The following is a 7630-nucleotide window of genomic DNA, read 5'->3' as shown; positions in this document are numbered from 1 at the left end:
TTATTTGGTTTGGTGCATTTGCCTTATTCCTATTTGCGCTTTTAGTATACACTGTTTTTGTCCATCTCACATTTTGAATGAACCAACTTTTTATAACTCACGTTTGACAAACTTTGCATAACAGTCTTTACGTAACATACCTTAACATAAATGCACCACATTGGCAGTCGATAATTTTTGTCTTTGCTTTTTAAGGAGAAAACACTGGCTACTCTAGCCTACTATAGTAGAAGACCTTTGCATGTAGATCAGTGTTCCCCAAACTTTTTCTGCCAGCGCCCCCTTGGACGACTTTTCACCTAGCAAACGCTTCCTGACAAAAAAGTCACAGCAACTCAATTCTCCGTTTATCATTAGTATAATGTGAAGGCTGAGCCTAGCGAAATGCCACCAGTTTGATAATATCTGGCTTCATTTCAGTCAAAAACAGTCTTAAGTCTCCTCGTCTGACACTGTCCAGGGAATATCTCTTGATATGTAAAAGTGCGGTCATTGCACTAAATACTCGCTCTACCGAGAATGAGCTGGCAAAAGCAAAAAAAAAACTTTTAACCCAATCTCACTCGTGAGGATACTTCAGCCTGCTGCTGTTCCTAAAAGAGGGATCATTGAACATGAGTTCGAAAGTATAAACCCAATGGTAGTGGTGCATTTTTGCTTCTGGAAATTCAGGGCTATCTAGGAAACGGAAACCAAAAATTTCTTTACTATCTCCAGTAAAATTATTTAATTTTATTTGCTTTTGAACTTCTTTCTGCTTATGATTATACTCAGCAAGATAAAGAAATGAAAGAGTCCAAACGGTGAATACAGAACATTTGTGCTGAGAAAAATCTGGACATTACTTGAGGGATTGCTAGAGGTGACCAGCAGTGGTTCAAGCATGACGTGGTGACACCCCCCCATACATCAAATCAGACCCTTGCTTTCCTGAGAGAGAAGTCAGCAGTGACATCCAGTGGGCACCTTAGTTATCGAACTAAGATTTTGATATGTAGGGAGTTCGAAGGACAATTTGTATCAGAACAATCATCAAACGATTGGTGAAGTGAAGGCTGCAATTGCGGAAATAAAATAGAGAAATACCCAAAGAAGGGTGATTGACAATGTTGCAAAAGTATGCAATTGTCGGGCATTTGGAACATATTCTAGGAACAACATAATTTTTGTGCGAAACGTCCCAGATTTACCGACACTTTTGGGTACAATCATACGCAAACATAAGTTCAAGTGTAAACAAAATTAAATATTTCACTCCATTTTCGTATAAGTAATCGAGGAATTGGTGGTTTCGTTTTTGGGGACCACGCTGTATAATACTGTTTTTAATATAAATCGGTTAAATATGCTGCTTAAGTCAATGTATTCCATATTTTGAACTTACACAATACAAATGATAAACCAACATTAAACAATGTCAGACACAACATGATAGAACAACAGACTATATCTTTACTTTTCGCCAATTTATGTATTACTTATGTAGCCTTATTATTCAATGACCCAAGAAATAAAAATGAACCAGTTAAGTCGCAACATGATGTGGTCCTATCTGACGTACGGCAGTTCAATCAGATGCCCAGCTCTCACGTGTTGCTCTTAACAAAACCAAAATTATAACATAAGGGTGTTGTACTTACACTATCGCTCCAAAGCATCATATAACCCGATAGTAAAATGAAGTTGTTATTCGAAACAGTACCATGCAACGTACAGCGCCGTATGCGCTATGTATAATTGTGAAACAAATAGGATTTGAAAAAGTCATAAGGATTTGTAAAAGTCATAATATTCTACGTTGAGTGAGAAATTCCTAACACCGAAATCATAGGAAAACTAGTTTGAATCAAAACTTAGGCTTATATAGCATAATATATCATACGAGTTCTCGTATTGATGTCAGCGCCCCCCCCCCCCCCCCCCCCCAACCCAACTGCTCAGTCTGACAGCCAGCGCCCCCCAAATCGCCATCAGCCCCCAATGATCTGTGGAAGTTAGACTATGATCTGACGAAATGTCATAAATATACATATTATTTTGTGTAAAGAGATTATGTTATTCATATAAACTTATTCCTCTGGGGGTGTACTAGAGTATTGCGTACTGAATTGCAAGACCTTTCTTCTTGTTCACATTCTTTTGCCGATCCATATGTGTCAGTTGCCACAAGGATGCTTGAACGAGATAGTATTATGATGATAAATATGAATAAAATAATCTCATTCCACAAATTAGTAAGTTTTTTTATGAGCTTCTGTTAGATCATAGTCTAACTTCCCTCAAATAAAACAATCTGAGGAAGTTAGACTATGATCTGACGAAAGCTCATAAATAAACTTATTATTTTGTGGAAAGAGATTATGTTATTCATATAAACTTATTCCTCTGAAATATTCTGAAACTTTTGGAGAAAATGTCGGACATGTTTGTATATGAATCTGCGCAATCTTTTTTATCGATTTGTGCCGTAAACAAGGATTTGCTGTGTAGCGCTGTTATATTGTTACTTATCGATCTTAAGATCGGAGATAGAATATTCCACATAACAATGTTATAAATGATGTCATTGGATCAAGGAATTATTCGCTATTGTATTATATTCTCACGCATATTTTTATAGGATTCTCTTGTAATTGAAAATTAATGACATACAAAAACAAGTGGAATAAGTTAAAATTTGAAACTAAACTCATCATAGCAGGTTGTTTTACAATGGTATATGATTATCCGATTGCGTTGCGCAGTATCAAAGATGTCAGTAAACATTAAAAAGTTTATAAATGACATTCCAAAACAGGTTACGCTCTAGTTCAGGGGATCTCAACCTTTTTTTTGTCAAGTACCCCCCGAGTCACGAAACAATCAACGCGAACTCCCGGTAATCAGACATCGAACAAACTTCGTGTTACAGTCCCTGAACGCACAGTTGAACTCCATGAGGGCGCTGTCGCTTGTATTATGACTCTGTGATATGTTGTGATTTTGTTTTTTTGTTAGTTTTGATTAATGTCGCTGACCTGATGACTGTCACAGTCTTTTGTTGCGACTACTTATCTATTGCTATGAATCTCTCACTTGTATCAATTCTTATGTGTATATTTACATTTGTTACGATTGTCATTATACACGTTTGTAAATTTCCGTGCTTTTGTGTTGATTCTTGCATGATAGAAATAAATCATCTGAATCTGTGATATATTGACTAACGATTTGTTGAAACAGCAATTTATTGACCAGATGTAACTAAATTAAATCTTCGTGTTGATATTATTGCCCTTGTCCTCCGCCCAACTAATGAATTCTTAAAATCTCCCCCAAGTTTTAATAGGCATAATCACTTTCTCCAATGATAGCAGTACGCTCTCGTAAAAGATTTCACAGTTTGGTTGCAAAGCCGTGAATTTCACATTGTTGCGCCATAATCGCAACAACGCAACATCAGGAAAAATCTACGATTCAATTGGCATTTAATTTTAATCGACACGCATTTTCCTCTGATAGTAATAAAGGATATTAAAAAACAGCAACACACAAAAACCCGACTGCCGTCCAAGTACCCCTGGATATCTTCTCGTGAACCCCTGGGGATTCGCAAACCCCAGGTTGAGAACCCCTGCCCTAGTTGGAGAAATAATCGCCTTTGTTGCCAATATCTTATTACTACTTTAAACTACTCATTGTTTTTAACATTCGCCGTATTCTATAATATCAAACTGTGATTCATGATGTGTGACAACTGACAAGTTATTTAATGTGCGAACCTGGGTAAAACTGAATTATAATTTGTTCTGGAATGTTTTTGAGTTAGATAAGGCTGATCTTAACGCTTTGGAAAAATATTTGGATCTTTTGTACCAAAGTCCTACAAAAAAAAAACAAAAAAAAAAAACGCTAACGATCAAAATGAAGAAATTAGTAATTATCAAGTTAGGGTTAGAAATGCAGATTGCGGTTTAAATTCAAAAAACCCTAACTGGATAATTAGGCTACTAATTTACTATTTAAAAACGTGGCGGTGGTGTTTTTCTCAAATATCACATTTTTGCATTAATGGTGGAACTTTGTACAAACTATCCAAATATTTTTCCGGTTAGCAAGTCGGTGAAAATACTATTTACATTCTAGGAACTAGAATTGAGCTATCCAGTGAGCCACACATAACGTTTCACGCATAACGTTGGGAACTCCCCGTAAGGAACAGTGGATACTTTTTTTGTTATTCTCTTTTTTATATTGTATGACACAACAAAGCCAATCGTGCGGAAAAATGAACGCATGTTCATTTATCAAGTTCAGCTCGCAGTGCGTGAGCGCACAGCAGATTGGTAAAGTGTATGAGTTGGCTGCGTATCCCAATAGACATTTATTTTTAGTTACAAGTTGGTAGCGTAAAGGGCAGATTATTTTGATTAGGTTGGATCTGTTATGTACATATAAATGTAAAGTTTGATGTTAATTTTATTATTTTTATTATATATATATATATATATTAATATATATATATATATTAATTTATTCAGTTGAAGACTAGCCCAGACAAATGTCTTGTTGTACGGTTTTAGTGCTGTCAGACTGTAGTAGTTCAGCTTGAGATGCGGCAAATACGATGGTGAAATCGTCTTCGCAAAGATTAAGCAAGTTAGATCGCTAGCGGAAATGACTCTGTTAGATTTAGAAGGTATATATTACAAGACGGAGGTGAAAATATGTTTTTTTTTTGATAAAAATCAATCTCAATGCTGCAACGAGTTGTGTTATATGGTTCAGTTTTAACTGTTCACTAAACTGTTACCAGATTGCTTAGCGCGAAGTTGTTGAGCCTCGAAGAAGGCATTGCCTTTCTCCAGCTATGGTCGCGCTTGAAATTTGAGGTAAGTTCCTAAAGCATAAGAAAGCGAGTCCGTGTTGATTAGGACTTGGTATCACATCAGGCATGTGTCACGTGAATTATATTTGACGATTCAATGGATACTATGATACATTGACAAATTATTCGGTAAAATACTACTATCAGACTTTTATTCAAATATCGGTACGATACTTATCAAAGGATTAGCAAAGGATACTTCTGAAAAAAAGAGTGTAACATATATTGTTAATCTGATATTGACTATATTCTCACAAATTGTTCCTTGTCTTGAAATGACCAACTTTGATCACTGTGTAGGACGTAGGTAATAGAATGGATTTTATTTGGAGGCTCATTCGCCGTAAACGTATTACTCGTATTGGCGTCGCAATCAGGGGCGGACACCCGGGGGGCGGAGAGGGGCGGTCGCCCCCCAAATAATTTCGAAAGAAAATTTAATAAATGTTGTTCCCTCCTTACAAAATTTTACAATAACAACTCCTTACAATAATATAGACCAGGGCCCCTTCGGAGCACCTCACATTTTCGTGAAACATGCGCGCCCGCACGGGTAAAACTCCGTCTTCAAACGCACCGCCGATCACGCGCCACGGTTTTGCACAACTGATTCATTTTTGTACAATTTAATATGGTTTCCTCATTGTCAAAATCTTTCAATAGTGTTATTGTTGGCACTTGCGAGAGAAGTGAAAGTGGCAAACTGTATTTCATTACAACAAATAATTATTATCGTTAAAAAATTAACTAGATCTAAAGTTGTTATGGACAAATTTTCAACGCTGGACGTATCTTTTCACATTATGGATTTTGTGCAAGGCCCAGCATAATTTGCGGGCAAAGATCAAAGCATTTACTGTGTGGAAACGCCGATTTGACTTTTCAGATCACAAAAAATATCTAAAAAAGATACCCCCCACCCCTTCTGAATTTTTTTGAAAACTGAAAAAGTCGCCAATAACGCGTGCAATTGCCTTTTGCTAAAATCGCCGATTGTTTTTCATCATTGTGACCCATTATTTAGGTCGTAAACGCCTTTACGTTGGCGTTTATCCTCTCTAAATCACAAATTTTCCACAAATTTGTGACACGACGACCATAAGTTGAAAAGCGGCAATATAAAATACTAAAATTAAAACTGTGAACAATATAAGTTTTGTTGAGGCTAATCTAAAAACGCTAATCTAAAAACGCTTTTCTAGGCATCAAAAATCGCAAAATTCCGTGTGGCTAGGCACAAATTATGTTTGCTTGACCTTTAAAAAACATTTGTCACTAAAATCAAAACACGGTCAATTGTAAGCGGGATTTACCTTTTTATCCATTATTTTAAATTGACGTCGAAAATTTTTGTGTTAACATTAAACAAAGCTGAGAACGCGACTTTTTCCCGGTTTGTGATGATATATAAGATATTTAAAGTATAATCGATCAATTTTTATATTTATTTATGTATTTTTATTGTACTGAAATAACTTATACTATGTGAGAATTGACAGAAAATTTACGGATTTTTCGAAAGGTTTTATCTTTAAAAATAATCGGAGTGACAACATTGCGATTGAGCGGAGCCAGTGTTACAAGTACATCTCGAATGTTTGGAATTCGCAAAATAGCAAAAATACGGATCAAAACAATATATAAACGGGCAGTTTACCACACATTTTTATGTCCGCGGATTGCCGTAGTGTTTTAGAGTGGCTCTTGTTTTGTCGACTCAACCGCAGTTTAAATTGAAGACAATTAAATTATTAAATCAAGACATTTTGAATATGCTCGTATCGGTCTTTGATTGACTACTTTGCACAAGTGAAGAATCGTTTTTTGTTGAAAAAGTCGGCTCTTTTAACAAGTGGCGTAATGGCGGCGACTGTTCCGCGTGGATTTCGAGGCCGTGAATTTGTATTTTTGATTTACTAGTATACTTTATAATTATTTTCATTGTATGAAGTAAAATTGTACTAAATGGGATTTTATATCAGATATCGAGATTTTTGTAACGGCGATAACGAGTTCTGAAGATTGCAAAAATACGTATCAAAATTAAATACATCAGGCAGCTTATCTCATATTTTTATGTCCCCATATCGCCGTGGTATTTAGTTTAGTAATATTTTTGTTCTGACGTAAGAAGTCGCAACTGCGAGTTACGTTGCACACAATTAAATTAATATATAAGGACATTTTTGAATCTCGTGGCTGTCATGGATTGAATATTTTACGCGACAGAAAAATTATTATACGCTTTAATAGGCGGCTTTTTTAACGAGTGCGTAATCGCGGTGTTTGTTGCAGACGGCAATGGGAAGTTCCGACTTTGACCTAAATCGGCAATAATGGAAATATTGCTAGTCAAATGATAATTCCTTGGTAAAACTTAGGAAAAAAATTCGCACAATAGCTTGTTACCTTGTTTTGCATTTCTAATTTTACGAAACGGCGTTAGTGCGCTTTATGCAGAACTAGAAATTGAAACAATAACCTAATACGACTCCTCAAATTTGTTATTTTTTTGTTTGTTAGCAAGAGCCGTGGGCTAATTCTCGCGGAATTCAAGAAATCGGTTTTGTGACGCGCAAGGTCCGTGTCTAAGCGAAGCATCCTAGGTGCTCGATATATGAGTAGCAAAATGACATTCTAATACTTAGAGAATGACATCGACAGGTGATTGTTACGTGACGATACACGGCGCGGTGTTTTTAGGTAGGCGATCCAAGTTCGCCCCCCCCAGAATTATGGAAAGTGTCCGCCCCTGGCCGCAAT

The sequence above is a fragment of the Styela clava genome, chromosome 2 (assembly GCF_964204865.1).
Source record: "Styela clava chromosome 2, kaStyClav1.hap1.2, whole genome shotgun sequence".
In the NCBI taxonomy this organism is placed as follows: domain Eukaryota; kingdom Metazoa; phylum Chordata; class Ascidiacea; order Stolidobranchia; family Styelidae; genus Styela; species Styela clava.
The sequence above is the reverse complement of the archived record's forward strand: the minus strand, read 5'-3'. Positions refer to the sequence as shown.